Source organism: Rhinopithecus roxellana, chromosome 7 (genome assembly GCF_007565055.1).
Source record: "Rhinopithecus roxellana isolate Shanxi Qingling chromosome 7, ASM756505v1, whole genome shotgun sequence".
Classification (NCBI taxonomy): Eukaryota; Metazoa; Chordata; class Mammalia; order Primates; family Cercopithecidae; genus Rhinopithecus; species Rhinopithecus roxellana.
Window position 1 is genome coordinate 129582464 of NC_044555.1, and position 15643 is coordinate 129598106.

Sequence of the window (15643 nt, forward strand, 5' to 3'; positions counted from 1 at the left end):
CTGCGCTCACCGGTCCTCTGGTGGTTCCTTTGAGCTGCCGGGAGGGCGCAAGGTGGCTGAGCGAGGCTTCTTGCTCGGTGCTTCCCAAACCTGAGATGGTTTGGGAAAGGAAACAGGGGGTCTCAGACCGCGTGGATGCAGCGCTCTCGCCACGCGTTTGAGTGCAGGTCTGTCGAGACGCCCCAGCCCTCGCCACCCCACCAAGCTCTCAGGTAGAGAGGCCCCGGGACAGGGTGAGCCCCAAAGTCCTTTGGCGGGAATAACAGAGGGAGGAGCAATTGTTTACACATGTGTCCAGTACAAGAAGAGAAACTGATATTTAAGACTGAAGTGGGGAAACGGGAGGGAAAGGAGCCCTTATCCTGGATGTTAGACGCTATTAGGGACCATGCTATTTTGTATTTGTGAGAATGGTATTGAAGGTAAGGAGGTCCTTATCCTTGAAGATGCATGCTGAAGTGTACAGAAGTGAAATGCCACGATGTCTGCAGTTTTCAAATGATGCAGCTAACATACGCACACATTATGAGAGAGAACAGAAAGGAAGCAAGTATTGCAATATGTTAACAGTTGTTGCATCCTGTTGGGGGTGGGGGGTAAACAGACGTTCGTTGTACCGTTCTTTCAACTTTCCTAAATGAAAATTTTGGAAGAGTTCCCTTATAAAATAGTGCCTGAATGCTAAGAAAATGAACGCGGCTTCTTTTCCTTTCTCTGTCCCGGGTGGGACAAATCTGCGAGCAAGCAGGGCTCAAGGCCAGCGGGGTCTGGACGGGAAGAGCAATGGGTAGAGCTGGCCTGCAGCTGCCATAGCCCTGGGCAGGCCAGGAGGGGCCATCGGAGCCTTGGGGTAGATGGGGCAAAGCTCTGCGGAGCCTTGGGGCAAAGCTCTGCGGAGGAGCTGCCGAGCGCGTTGGCCCCGGGGGCGGTGCAGGGTGGGGACTTCCTGGCGGCTCTCAGCAACCCCTGGTCCGACTCAGACTCGGTGGGCTCGGCTGCGCCATGGATGAGCAAAGAAACCGGTGGGCCGCGGGGAGCTGAGCCGCGCGCCTGTAGTCGTCGCCACCGCGGCCGGCCACCGCATTCCCCGAGGGAGGCCGTAGTTGTCGCGGCCTGCAGACGGCGCGCGGGGTAGCCCAGAACCGCGTGCGGGCGCTGGGGGAAAAAAAAATCAGGTGCCGAAAGAAAGCAGCAACACGCGCGCGCGCGCGCACACACACACGAAATCGGTTTACAAAAATAAAACCGCGGAATCTGCCGTGCTCGGCGCTCGAGTTTGAGCTGCTTAACTCTCGCATGCATTTTACTGTGATATTTCTGTAGAGCTGATGGAAAATCTGAAATGTCTTTGCAAGGGCGATCTCGCAAACCCAAGGCGTTGCAAGCGTTTCGCAGCCTTTCGCTGGCGTCTGCGGCTCTTTTCCGGGGCGCGGGGAGGGAAAAGAGTAGCGTCTTCCAGGGTCTGCAAAGCTGTTTTGAAAAGTTAACCAAAAAGGTTTTACAGGGCAAGATTTTCTTTTCAGGAAAGGTTTTTAAAACGGCTGATACTTGTCCAGTTTCGGTGGGCGCTAAAAACTCTTATTACTAAGCTACAAGTTTCCCTGTTGAGATTTTCAAAAACCCTCGTGGACAGGGCTGAAAGTTTGCCGGGCTGTGAGACGTGACTGAACACGCTTCTAAATCCTCAGATAGATCATTTATAAAGCTCCGGTGCCCTTGGGATGAAAGGCTTTGCTGAGTTTTTAAGGCTTGACTTCGTGGGTAAATTTGCTTGGGTTGCTACACGTAAGCATTCATTTCCCCACCTAAATTAGTAAAAGGGCAGAAGATTCCAGCGACATAAGATAAAAGTTGAGTTTGTGGCATGTTCTCTAAAGACAAATTGTAGCAGCTTTCTTTATTAAACTCCTTTTGCTACCTCAGCAAATTGGAGAGCCAGTTGAATATTGATGAATTCTTTGAGGGTGAGTAATATTGCTACAGGCCGGAGAAAGTAAGGGAGGACAAGCTTAAGCATTTACTCAAGTGAACAACCTTCAAATGTTTTTCAACTGTGATATCTCAAGGATTTTCTTAGGACCTTTGAAGCAAACCCTGATTCTGCAAATGGCTTCTCTTTTGGTAGGCCCTTCCCAACTTCACAAAACTCACAGGATATAAATTGCCCTGAGAAGTGGTGAGAAACTTATCCTAGCATTGAAAACAGGCACAGCTCACCAACTGGGGTGTTAGGGGGGACCTCCAACTGGTAGTCAGGCAACTTCTCACGGGGCAACTAGGAACCTGAAATGAAAATTGCACACCATCTATTGTTTTTTTGGTCCCTTCTGAAATAGTGTTTCAAGGCAGCTGTTTTCAGGAAAATAGCACATATTTTTCTTTCTCTTTTTGTTCCTTGAAACATTCGGAAATTATATTGATAAGGAATAATCATAGTCAGCCGAGGGAGCAATAGCTTTGAAGGCTCTGAAGGCACAGCTGAAAAAAGTAAATTAGCTCTAGACTAGAGATATTCAGCAAGGAAGTTATGCATAACATGGTATTTGGCATAAATTTTGGAAAATGTTTTCTGGAAAGCAACTGTGAATGAATCTTGGGAAATAGATACTGGAGAATCAAGTTGCATTAAAACTTATTTTTGTAAGTAACGAAGATTTCTAGAACTTCCCATTTTTATTTTAAATAGAAATGCTGTTTATGATTGTGTTTTTAATGAAGGCCTTGAGTTAGGGAAACAAGACTTTCCTTATGTTGTAAATATCCAGAAGTCTTTAGAGAGATAAAATCAGGATAGAGTTAAAAATTTAACAGAAAGAAAACAACTGTAATTGTGTTATGAAGCTTCTATTGTGTTATTTGTAAAGGCTTTTTTTCAGGGTTCAAGCAATGGCTAGCAGTGAGTAGTAACTGTATAATGTATAATGTAAGAATGCTTGTCCTACTCTCAGATTAAACAAAAAAGACAGTGTCCTTTGGTAATTTTTATTTTATTTTATTTTATGAAATTAGTTATAAAATATAGTTATTTGCAAAACTCAGAACTTTGAGAGGAAAATTCTAATCTTAACTTGTCCTACCCCCATGATCTCACCAGGAAAAAGTAGAATGAATTAGTAAATTTTTCCTTTCTGCCAAAGAGAAGCTTAGTAAGTCATCGGTAGCTGTTGCTTTTGATTTCTAGATCTCTTTTCCCTCCTCAAAGACGCAGAATCACTGCCTTCAGTGCTGCCTGGATTTCTTCTTTAAACCAGGCCTTTTTTTCCTTTTTTTTTTTTTTTTTTCCTGGGTGTGTAGTATCATTGTCTTAATTATTCCTGGATTTTTGCCCATTAAATCAAAGACTGTCTCAGATGACGGCAATGATTGGAACTTTTTGCTAAGGAAGGCGAGAATGAAGGGGTGTAGGACAGTCTCAGTGTCTCTTTACACCATGCTGGCCCTATAGTGCAACCTGTAAGTGGCCAGGACTTGCTGTCCTTTGCACAGAGCATGAACTGACAGAGCAAAATGTAATGACAGGGGCACGGAGACCAAAAACCCATCTCTTGTAGGTGTGGTGGCCATAATGGGGGTTCAAGTATAGTACTAGGCTAGATTTAGTCACTTGCTTTCACCATAAAATTATGGTAATCAGTTTCACCTCACACTTCTAGCACTTTCCTTGAATTTCAGCTAATTATAAAAAGGAGAAAAGAAAAACCCCAATATATCAGTGTCAACCTGTTAAATGCAATCTTGTTGAGGGAAGCTGAAGTGCCTTTGGAAGGTTGGTTGCTCCATTGATATAAAAAAAATTGAAATAAACAAACACACAAAAACACCAACCAAAAGTGACCAGCACCAAGGATGTCCTGTAAAAAGCACAGAGCTCTGCTTTGTGATGTCTGAATGACATCGCTTTCGGGATCTTGTTATATGAAAAGAAAACACTCCTGGGGGCAAATAATATCTTGCTGGGTAGAAAGAATAGGAGGGAACAACAAATTGAAGTGTGCGAAGGGATGCTATCTTTGTTTAAAACCAAGATGCAGCTGCAGTATTTTCCAAAGCATGAAATACGTTGTTGAAATAGCAGAGAGAAAGTGAATGTGCATATCTGAAATGTTTACATGAGAGATGGTAACACGACATCATCCGGAACTGAACTCACTCATGGTTGCCATTCTTTCCCCCGAACATCCGTTTGCATTTAAAAAAAAATAAAACGTAAGAGATAGAGTGTCAATTCGCCAGGCATGGTGGTGGTTGCCTGTAATTCCAGCTACTCGGGAGGCTGAGGCAGGAGAATCGCTTGAACCTGGGAGGTGGAGGTTGTAGTGAACCGAGATCGCGCCACTGCACTCCAGCCTGGACGACAGAGCAAGACTGTCAAAAGAAAACAAAAACAAACAAACAAAAAAACAGCGATAGAGTGTCTAGGACTGATGGATAATGCCATTTCTTTTGCCTCCTGTTTCTTTAAATTATTCTTGGGCTTACGATTGGGTGGGATTTTGCAGCGGTTCATGACCAGAGTAAGCCCCAGCCCTACGCGTGGAAGAGGAAATGGAAATCCAGATCCCGTTTTTAATTTTAGCATTTGCCCTAAACCCAGGGCTCAACAGCTTCTTTAGTCCAGAGTCCCCAGGAATGCCGACACCATAGGCAGGGAAGAGTGAAAACGAGAGTAGGGTGGAGAGCAAGGGCCAGGGCAGAGGAGAGAAAGAAAGAAGATGAAAGAAGAGAAAGAAAACTAAGTCCTTGTCCTCTGTCCCTACTATCTGTCCTCAAGTTCAGAGTCTCCACTTGCCACCATGATGTCATCAAGGTGACCTTTTCAGGCCCCCCACTGATCTCTCAGCTGAGTTCTGCTCCTTTCCCAGTGGTCCATGGAGTTCTGGTGGGAAAACACAATTTTGATCATATTAATCCTTGGCACAAAAGGCAGATGACTAAAAAGCTTAACTCCTTAATGTGGCATTCAAGGCCTTCTACAATCTGGCTCCAGTCTTCACCTCTGCTTGCATCTCCTACCCTCCAGTCACACCTTCTTTATGCATTTATGCTGGATATCCCTGTTCCTTCCATTTCCACATCCTTCTTAGGCCCAGCTCAAATGCCACCTCTTCCATGAAGGCTTCTCAGATGGCCTCAGAGTTGGAGTTAACTGCCTCTGGCCTGTCCTGTCACAGCACTTTAATGAACTTAGTTGTTCTGAGAGTCTCTTCCTAGCAGACAGTAAGCTCCTAGAGGGTAGAGACATGTCTGTCTATAGGTATCTTCTCAGTGCTTTGCACAATACTTTGCATCCGTTGATGTCCAATACATATTTTTTGTTTTGTTTTGTTTTGTTTGTTTTTATTTGTTTGTTTTTTGAGATAGAATCTCCCTCTGTCGCCCAGCCTGGAGTACAGTGGTACCATCTCAGCTCACTGCAAACTCCGCCTCCCAGGTTCAAGCAATTATCATGCCTCACCCTCCCAAATAGCTGTGATTACAGGCATGTGCCACCACACTTGGCTAATTTTTGTATTTTTAGTAGAAACGGGGTTTCACCTTGTTGACCAGGCTGGTCTCAAACTCCTGGCCTCAAGTGATTCACCTGCCTTGGCCTCCCAAAGTGCTGGGATTACAGGCATGAGCCACTGTGCCCAGCCAAGTTAGAAAGAAATCCAATACATATTTGTTAAGTGAACGTATACCTGAGAAGGGAAAAAAGGAACCAGAAGAAGTGAGAACAAGGTGCTGTGGTGGTGGTAAAGATGATGGCTAACATCCTCAAGAGTTGGCTTAGGCACCATTTGGTGTTCTTGGTGCTGACCAAGGGTTGTTGAACCCATATCTAACACGTTGGCTTCACAGATGTCCATCTGGGACTGACACTTGGCACACATCCTCTGGAATAATATAGAATTAATTTGCTTTTAAATTAGCTGCTCAGTACTATAAACTGTCTCCTGAAAATCTGTCACCATCATTTTATACTTTTAAGCTTCAAGCTGATCCTTGAAGGGAAGGTGGAATTTGGATGGAATGGGCAAAAGAGCATTTTCAGAGGCCAGGAGACAGAGAAGAACTGAAAGGAGATGGACCTAGTTGGACAGAGCCTTTCTACTGGGGAATTAGAGACTGGGCTGGACAAGTAGGGTGATGGCACATTATGTGGGGGGGAAGGGGGGGCGGGCGCGGTGGGTCACGCCTGTAATTCCAGCACTTTGGGAGGCCGAGGCGGGTGGATTGCTTGAGGCCAAGAGTTGGAGACCAGTCTGGCCAACATGGTGAAAACCGGTCTCTACTAAAAAATACAAAATCTAGCCGGGCGTGGTGGCATGTGCCTGTAATCCCAGCTACTTGGGAGGCTGAGGCAGGAGAATGAAGAGTAGCTTAAACCCAGGAGGCAGAGGTTGCAGTGAGTGGAGATCGTGCCACTGCACTCCAGCCTGGGTGACAGAGACTATTGTCTCAAAAAAAAAAAAAAAAAGCTTGGGCGCGGTGGCTCACGCCTGAAATCCCAGCACTTTGCAAAGGCCGAGTTGGACTGATCACAAGGTCAGGAGTTTAAGACCAGCCTGGCCAAGACGATGAAACCTCGTTTCTACTAAAAATAAAAAAATTAGCCAGGTGTGGTGGCAGGGGCCTGTAATCCCAGCTACTCAGGAGGCTGAGGCAGGAGAATTGTTTGAACCCGGGCAGCAGAGGTTGCAGTGAGCTGAGATTGCACCTCTGCACTCCAGCCTGGCCGACAGACTGAGACTCTGTCTCAAAAAAAAAAAAAAAGAGATTATGGGGGGCCTGGAAGTAGGCGGAGGAGTTGTGACTTTAGTTGCAGGATGGTATAGAGCCTTTTTTTTTTTTTTTTCAGTGTGATGCTTTTAAAGGGGCAGGGGCGTGATGTAATGAAAGCAGTGTTTTTTAATAGATTCACTGGGCTTATATGGTATAACCCTATGGACTACAAACTATGGTAAACCTAGGACTACCTGAATAATTAGAATATCCCATTCTCCATGCCACACTGGAGTGAACTTTCTTATTTGGGAAGATAAAGAGTGGAAAAATACTATTTATCGTATGCCTATTCTGTATCAGGAGATGTACTGGATTATTCCCCCACCCCAGGTATTCCCTCCCTGTCTCCCCCCTCCCTTTCTCCCTCCCTCTCTCACACACCTGCACTTGCACACACCAGAAGTCCCAACTAGGACTTGATATTAATTAACCTTTAAAGTTAATCAATTTTTTGTTTAATTACTCATACAAAGTATGCTATGAAATACCAGTAAATATCAGGTTAAAAAATTAATTGAAAGACAGAAACTTACTATTGTGTGCTGATTTGATGGAACAGAGGAGTGAAAATATAGTACGTACCTTCTGGATTGAGACTGGTTTTCGTTTTTGTTTTTGTTTTTTGGTAGTGGCAGAGCTTCAAACTGGAGAATGTTCTTTTTCATGGGCAGTTTAAAAAAATTGTCATTAAATATTTTCGCGAAGTTAAAACAACATTGAAAGTAACTTGGGCAACTTAGATATTCCCTGTACTTGCTGTAACTCAAATACCAAAACCTATTTAGAGTTTAGGTGCATCTATCATTAGAGACATGTGATTTCTTTACCTGGGTAAAGCGAAAGAAAGTTAAATTGATGAAATATGAAATGAAAATGAGAATTAATTTGTAGAATGAACCATAAAAGAACGAGATTTTTGAAGAGATTATTTTATTTTGATTGCAGACTGTAAATTATCACAGGGAGTTGCTGTAGGAATGACATTGAGGCTTACTTTTGGGTCAATTTGTTCCTGTCCTGACCCACCCTTGGCAGTGGAGAGAGCTAGAATTTCTCTAACTCCATAGAAACCAGTCTCACTGTTGCTTTAGGACTCGATTCTCTCCCTACACTGGGCTTCCTTTAGTGCTTTGTTATGTAAATACAGCTTCAAAAATAGAATAAATATTCTGTAGGCATTACTTGGAAAACGAGCTTTTCTTATAAAGATGTGTGCTTAAGTTGCAGACAGAGCTTTAAAGAGCTCTTGATAGAAAGAAATATATTTGGCGAAGAGTCAAAAATTTTAAAGTAACTTTAAAAGGTGAATAATTTACATTCGTATAGTGTTTATATAATAGGGTGTTATGACAAAGCCAAAACAACATTGAAAAGAACCTGAGCAATTTAAATATTCTTCCTAGTAACTGTAAAATAAAAGTGCCTTTGCTGACAGGGAATTTTTTTCATGTTCCCAGGTGGTAGGGATTATTTCATGTTCCCTTATATTTAAAAACTGGTATTAGCATTTACTTCTAGGACTCAGACCAATTCCCCCTTACCTGTCAGAGAACATCTAGCAATGAATGCTGACAAAGCTACATAGCAAAGTTGGGCAAAACCTGTCACTTCCCTTTCAGAAACCTGTTTATGCGCCCTCCTGCAATCCCACCACCTGCCCAGGCCAAGTAAGTGAGCCCCTCTCCGCTACTGGTGTTTCATCATTCTGGGAGCTACTTTGATTTCATGCATTGCCCTTCAGGTGCCACAGGAACCTCACCACTGGCCATGCCAGATGGTTGTGAATTGGATAAGAACAAAGAAAAACGGAAGTAGCAAGTGGTGGGGAGTTTAGTGTACTATATGACTTACTCATATGCAAGTCAATAAGCAAAGTCCCCTGCCTCTTGTCCTTGGATGCTGGATAATAATAAATATAAATATACATAATATATATACATACATATATACGTGCGTGCACACACACACAGACACACATTACCTGGATCCCCCACCTCCTCACCCCACTCTGAAAAACTTTAGAGTATCCTTGGCCTGATCTGAATTACATTACATTAGAGAATTGTTGAAAGAGTTCATATTACTGCTAATGTGGGGAACATAATTAGAACCAACATTAGCGCCTCTACCCAGTATCATCATTGCTATTATTTGATTTACATCTTACGCTTTTTTCCTTTGACTTTAACTGTCTTTGTCAATCTCCTGTTATAAAAATAAATAGAAGCTTCCTATGAAATGATTTTCACCAATCAGTCAAGTCCTGTAACTTGTTTTCGTTGAAGAGGGAAAATATAACTGATGGACACAAGGAAACAGCAGTGGCATAGCATGTCCTTTTCCACCCTGTGTTTTGACATTAACGGTATTTACACAAATAAACTGAAGGACATTGCATTTGTGGAGTTTGCCAGTGTGATAAGATTAAAGGGATGGTAGGAAGCCTCTATGCTGGTCCCCACTAATCCTGCCTCCTGGTGTTCCCACTCTTCTGTAATCCCTCCTAGCTTGTGAGCTAGACCTAGAGACTCTTTTAACAAGTAGAATAGGCAGAAGCCATGGGATGTCACTTCTGTGACTTGGGCCTTTTGTCATCCCCTTCCCCTTCTCTCTCTTCATCAGCTGCCATGTTATGAGGACACTTGGACAGCCTATGGAGAAAGCTACAAGAGAGGAACTGAGGTCTTCTGCCATCAGCCACTTGAGTGAGCATGGGAGTGGATTCTCCAAACTCCAGTTAAGACTTGAGATGACCACAGTGGCAGCCACCAGCTTGATTGCAACTTACGAGGGACACTGAGCCAGAGGCACTCAGCTAAGTCGTGCACAGATTCCTGACCCGTAGAACCTGTGACACAATGAAGGTTTGTTGTTTTGGGGGTAATCCGTTATTCAGCAATAGATAATGAATACGGAAGGCCTTGTAATTATATAACCAACGTGAGTTTATAAGCGGAAATCTGACCTCATTTGTTTTCTCCTGAAAAAGTTGTAGAACAATCACAAGACTGCAAGTCACTCCCTCTCTTCTCTCTTTTGTGGGAAATAAACAAGTATAATTACAATTTTTAAACCCATTGTTTTATTCTCAAATAAAATTATAATTTAAACAGGATATTGTAGAGCTCCATTGTAGGGATTAACACTAATTAGAATTAAAGGACATTTTCGTGAAAGCCAGCTTTTATTTTTTATTTAAATAAACACTCATCCCTTGATAATGTATTTCTTTTTCATAAAATTAAAAACAATTATGGGTATGTAGTAGGTGTATATATTTATGTGGTACATGAGATGTTTTGATCCAGGCATGATGTGTAATAATCACATCATGGAAGATGGGGTATCCATCCCCTCAAGCATTTATCCTTTGTGTTACAAACAATCCAGTTACACTCTTTTTGTTAATTAAAAATGTACAATTAAATTATTATTGGCTATAGTCACCCTGTTGTGCTATCAAATATTAGGTCTTACTCATTCTTTTAACTATTTTTTTGTACCTATTTATCATCCTCAGTTCCCTCCCACCACCCACCCCACTACCCTTCCCAGCCTCTGGTAACCATCCTTCTACTGTCTAGCTCCAGGAGTTCAATTGTTTTGACTTTTAGCTCCCACAAATAAATGAGAACATGTAATGTTTGCCTTTCTGTGCTTGACTTATTTCACTTAACATAATGACCTCCAGTTCCCTCCATGTTGTTGCAAATGACAGGATCTGATAATGTATTTCTTATAAACGTGTGTATGTGTGTGTGTGTGTGCTTAGTTTAATGCTTGACTAAGCCTTCATGACTTGTGAAGGAGGGACGGGTGTATTTCTATGCATCTCCAAAGTGGGCTATAGGTTCAAAGTAGTGAGAAAATACTTTTTGCCCTTAACATTTACATATACTTTACACAGTTTTCTAAAAAACCTGGTTGGCTACTTTCAGGCTACGAGAATAAAAATTTAAACGTTACTTTGAGTTTCCTTTTATGGGTGAAAAATCTCGCTATGGCCCTAAGTTTTAAATATTTGACAAGCAATTATCATAACAAACGGTTTCAGACATTTTTGGCTTTCCCAGAGATTGAAAGGTAAAAATGTTCATTTCTTTTGTTGGCAATGAAGGATTTCATCTTATTATCACAAATATGATTAACACTGTTATGGATTTTTATAAATTATGTCATCTTAAAAATTAAAGAACATTACCACAGTCAAGGAGAAAAACACTCTTTTGAAGTGGCATTTTCAAAAGGCAAATGAATTAGTCAATTTGAAATGCAGGTTTTTCACAAGGTGTTTTTATCTTCCCATCTTTAGAATGGTTCCTTTAGCTCATGGGCTCCCACACCCTTTCTCAGTACCAGTCAGTCAGTCAGTCACCTGGATTGACCATGTACTGGGTACCTTCACCAAGTAATGGAAAAGCAAGGCAAAACAAACAGGCTGGGCATGGTGGCTCACGCCTGTAATCCCAGTACTTTGGGAGGCCAAGGCGGGTGGATCACGGAGTCGGGAGATTGAGACCATCCTGGCTAACACAGTGAAACCCCATCTCTATTAAAAATACAAAAAATTAGCCAGGCGTGGTGGCACGCGCTTGTAGTTCCAGCTACTCGGGAGACTGAGGCAGAAGAATCACTTGAACCCGGGAGGCAAAGGCTGCAGTGAGCCGAGATCACGACACTGCACTCTAGCCTGGGAGACAGAGTGAGACTCCGTCTCAAAAAAAAAAAAAAAAAAAAAAAAAAAGCAAGGCAAAACAAACAGGAGAGAGCCCCCACCCTGCCCTGCTCAAAAAATATACAATCGAATTGAGAAGATCAAACATGCACCTGAAATGTTTGAAGAACACTTTTTACTGAGTAATGATACGTCCAAGCCAACAAGTACAGATTACTATTGAATTTTGAAAAATTATGCCCAATTATCCTGAGACATTAACCCATGCATGATCCTTGACCAGATTTTTTTTTTTTTTTTTTTTTTTTTTTGAGACAGGGTCTCTCTCTGTCACCCACGTTGAAGTGCAGTGGCACGATCTTGGCTCATTGCAACCTTCACCTCCTGGGCTCAAGCAATCCTCCCACCTCAGCTTCCCAAGTAGCTGGGACTACAGGTATGCAATGCACCACCATGCTTGGCTGATTTTTTTTTTCTTTTCATATTTTTGATACAAAAATGTAAAAATACAGGCTGGTCTTGAACTCCTGAGCTCAAGTGATCCTCCCACCTCGGCCTCCCAAAGTGCTGGGATTACAGTCATGAGCCACCATGCCTGGCCTGCATCTTTGTTCTTACTGTTTCCTTTGCCTGGGATGCCCTCCCCCTACATCTTCACCTGATTCAATTCTACCTCTCACTTCAGGTCCAATTCAAAGGCTCCCAATTCTTTGAAGCCTGTGCTTACTCCCTCTTGTCATGTGTTGTACTGGAGACTATAGTCTACCCAACTCTCCTCCCTAAAATTTCATGAGTCATACTTCTTCCGTATCTCTGATCACTTCTCTTCTATCTATTTTGATGACTGTTCTTCTCCTGCCCTTTTTCTAACAATGCCATGAGGATTGAGTATTAGAGAATTCTCTTTCCTGCACTCATGTGATTCCCCCAAGGCTTTATCTCCCAGTAATTGCATTTCTTGAGCTGATTCCTGGACATATCTACTTGGATGTCACTGTCATCTCAAACTCAACGTGTCCATCCTAGATTCATCTTCCCCCCCATCCTCTACCATCACCCCAATTTCCTTACTTAAGTCCAGGGCTTACCATGTCTTCTGAGCTTCTAGGGCTCTTGATGGTGACATCTTTGAGTCAACATCTTCTTTTTCACATATATCCAGTCAGACAAATCAGAGCATAGCTTAAGTCTTGTCCTCCATGAAACCTGTCTCTTTGCTGTAAGGCCTGGAGCTTTCCACCCTCCAAATTCAATTTCTCTCTTAATCGTGAATGAGGCTTATATAGACATTTAACTGTTTCCTGTAGGCTAGAATGAATGAAGTCCTGTTGTTCTTCACTTGAAATGGGTCTCATTTTCTTCTCTTCCTACCCTTCAACTCCTTCTCCCATCTGCTGTCCTTATCTCCTCTCACCTAGGTGAGAGCAATAGCCCCCTAAGTGGCCTCCCTCTAACACGGTGCACTTGTCCACCCTGTTCCAGGGGTTATGCCCACAAAGAATACTCTTCATCCTCTTCTCTGCTTAGCCAAGTCCTCCTCATCTTCTAACAGTAGGGTCATTGCCTATCTCTACCAAGAAACCTTCCTGGATCTTCTAGTCCACATGGAGGTCTCTCTTCTCTGGGAGTGAGTTTTGAGCATAGAGGGGAAAGTGGACTTTGGCGCTAGACAAACCTGGGTTTGAGTTCCAGTGATGTCATTTCCTAATGGTACAATCTCCATTTCTCTGAGCCTTAGTTTCCTCATCTATAAAACAGAGAAAATCATTTTCATCTTGTAGAGCTGTTGTGAGGATTAAATGAGATCATGTATAATGTGTCTGACACATAGTAACTCCTGTTATTACCATGGAGGTCTTGAGTCTTTTCCAAGGCTGACACATTATGCAACTTCAGGGCAAGTCTCTGAATATCACCCTTGCAGTTGTGAAATGCTCAACTTGCACCTCGTAGCCCAAGTCTAATGTATCTAGTATTGATTGTTTGCAAAGTTGCTTGCCTGTGTTTTAGTATTAAACAATTTGTTAGCTTCTGAAGAGAGGATGGGGGGTGGGGATGTGCTAGCTCTCTTGTACACAGTCTCGTATACCACTCATGCTCTAGCCTCATCACTCACCACCATCACCACCCTGCTACACTACCTCCATTGTATTGGACCAGACCACTGGCATGTTCTCTGATGACCTCAGCCCAAGGCCTCACGTCTATGCACAGGCACATTCTCTGGACTGCAGTAGCCTCTATAGCCTCTATCTCTGTAGGCCTCTTTACTTGTCTGCCTTACCCCAATTAGACTGTGTCAGTCTTGTTCCCCACTGCATCCCCAGCATCTAACATAGTGCTTGGTGCATAAGACGGGCTCAATAAACATTTGTTGCATGAATACACTGTTTTCAGGGATTATTACTTAGTTTTCCTCAAGAAGAGGCAGGGGATTTTTAAATTTAACCACTCTGTTTCTTCAACTACCATGACCGAATTTCTAAATCTACGCCCTGCTGAAGCACTTTGCCTATATTAAATGTGCAAACATTGTGTCAACGTTGTGTAATTTTAATTAATTTATCTTCGAGACAGGGTTTCTGTCATCCAGGCTGGAGTGCAATGGCACGATCACAGCTCACTGCAGCCTTGACCTCCCAAGCTTAAGTGATCCTCCTGCCTCAGCCGCCCGAGTAGCTGGGACTACAGGCACATATCACCATACCTGGCTAATTTTTAAAATTTTTTTGTAGAGATGAGGTCACTCTATGTTCCTCAGGCTGGGCTCAAACTCCTTGGCTCAAGCAATCCTCCTGCCTTGGCTTCACAATATGTTGGGATTACAGGTGTGAACCACTGTGCCTGGCCAAATTAATTTATTTTTAATGACAAATAAAAATTATATATATATGGTGTACAGTATGATGTTTCGAAATAGTCTACTTCTTAATAGGTATGTGGCCTCGGGCAAGTATCTTAATCACTCTGTGCTTCAGTTTCCTTATTTATAAAATAGATATGAGAAGAGTATTTCTCTCACAGGTTGTAGTGAAGATTAAATGAGATGCTTTTACTATCTGGAATGTGTTCTCTCCAGATTGTCCCAGGACTGGCTCCTTCTTCACATTCAAGACTCAGTTGAAATGACAAGTCCTCAGAGGCCTTCCCTAAATACGCTGGTCCCTTCTCCAGTTTATCTCATATCACTTTATTTTAGGTTCTCCATAGCATTTGTTGCAGTCTGAATATTTTTTCTGTGTGACCTCAATTTTTCTGAGTCCCTTTCTACTCACTGCCATATCCTCTGTGCCTAGGACAGTGCCTAGCAAGTAGTAGCACTCAATAATAAATTTCTTTCTTTTTTTTTTTGAGATGGAGTCTCACTGTGTCACCCAGGTTGGAGTGCAATGGCACGATCTTGGCTCACTGCAGCCTCCACCTCCCAGGTGCAAGTGATTCTTCTGCCTCAGCAGGCGCTCCAGGCGCCCACCACCACACCTGGCTAATTTTTGTATTTTTAGTAGAGATGGGGGGTTTCACCATATTGGCCAGGTTGGTCTCGAACTCCTGACCTCAGGTGATCCACCCACCTTGGCCTCCCAAAGTGTTGGGATTACAGCAGGCATGAGCCACCGTGCCTGGACTTTTTTTTTTTTTTTTTTTTTTTTTTTTGAGACGGAGTTTTGTTCTGCTGCCCAGGCTGGAGTGCAATGGCATGATCTTGTCTCAATGCAGCCTCCGCCTCCCAGGTTCAAGCAATTCTCCTGCCTCAGCCTCCCAAGTAGCTGGGATTACAGGCGCCCGCCACCACTCCCAGCTAATTTTCATATTTTTAGTAGAGATGGGGTTTCACCATGTTAGCCAGGCTCGTCGTGAACTCCTGACCTCAGGTGATCCACCTGCCTCAGTCTCCCAGAATGCTGGGATTACAGGCATGAGCCACCACTCCTGGCCTCAATAATAAATTTCTGTTGAACAATTCACTTACTCTTACTCCTCCCTTTCTCTCTTCCTCCTCCCCTTTCTCTCTTACCCCTTTGAGAAAGCTAATAGCCAAACTTGAGCAAAAATTTTCTGATCATAGATGTTGGGGGAGAAAAACTCCTTTCAAAGCACTATCAGCCAGGCATGGTGGCTCACGCCTGTAATCCCAGCACTTTGGGAGGCCGAGGTGGGCAGATCACAAGGTCAGGAGATCGAGACCATCCTGACTAACAC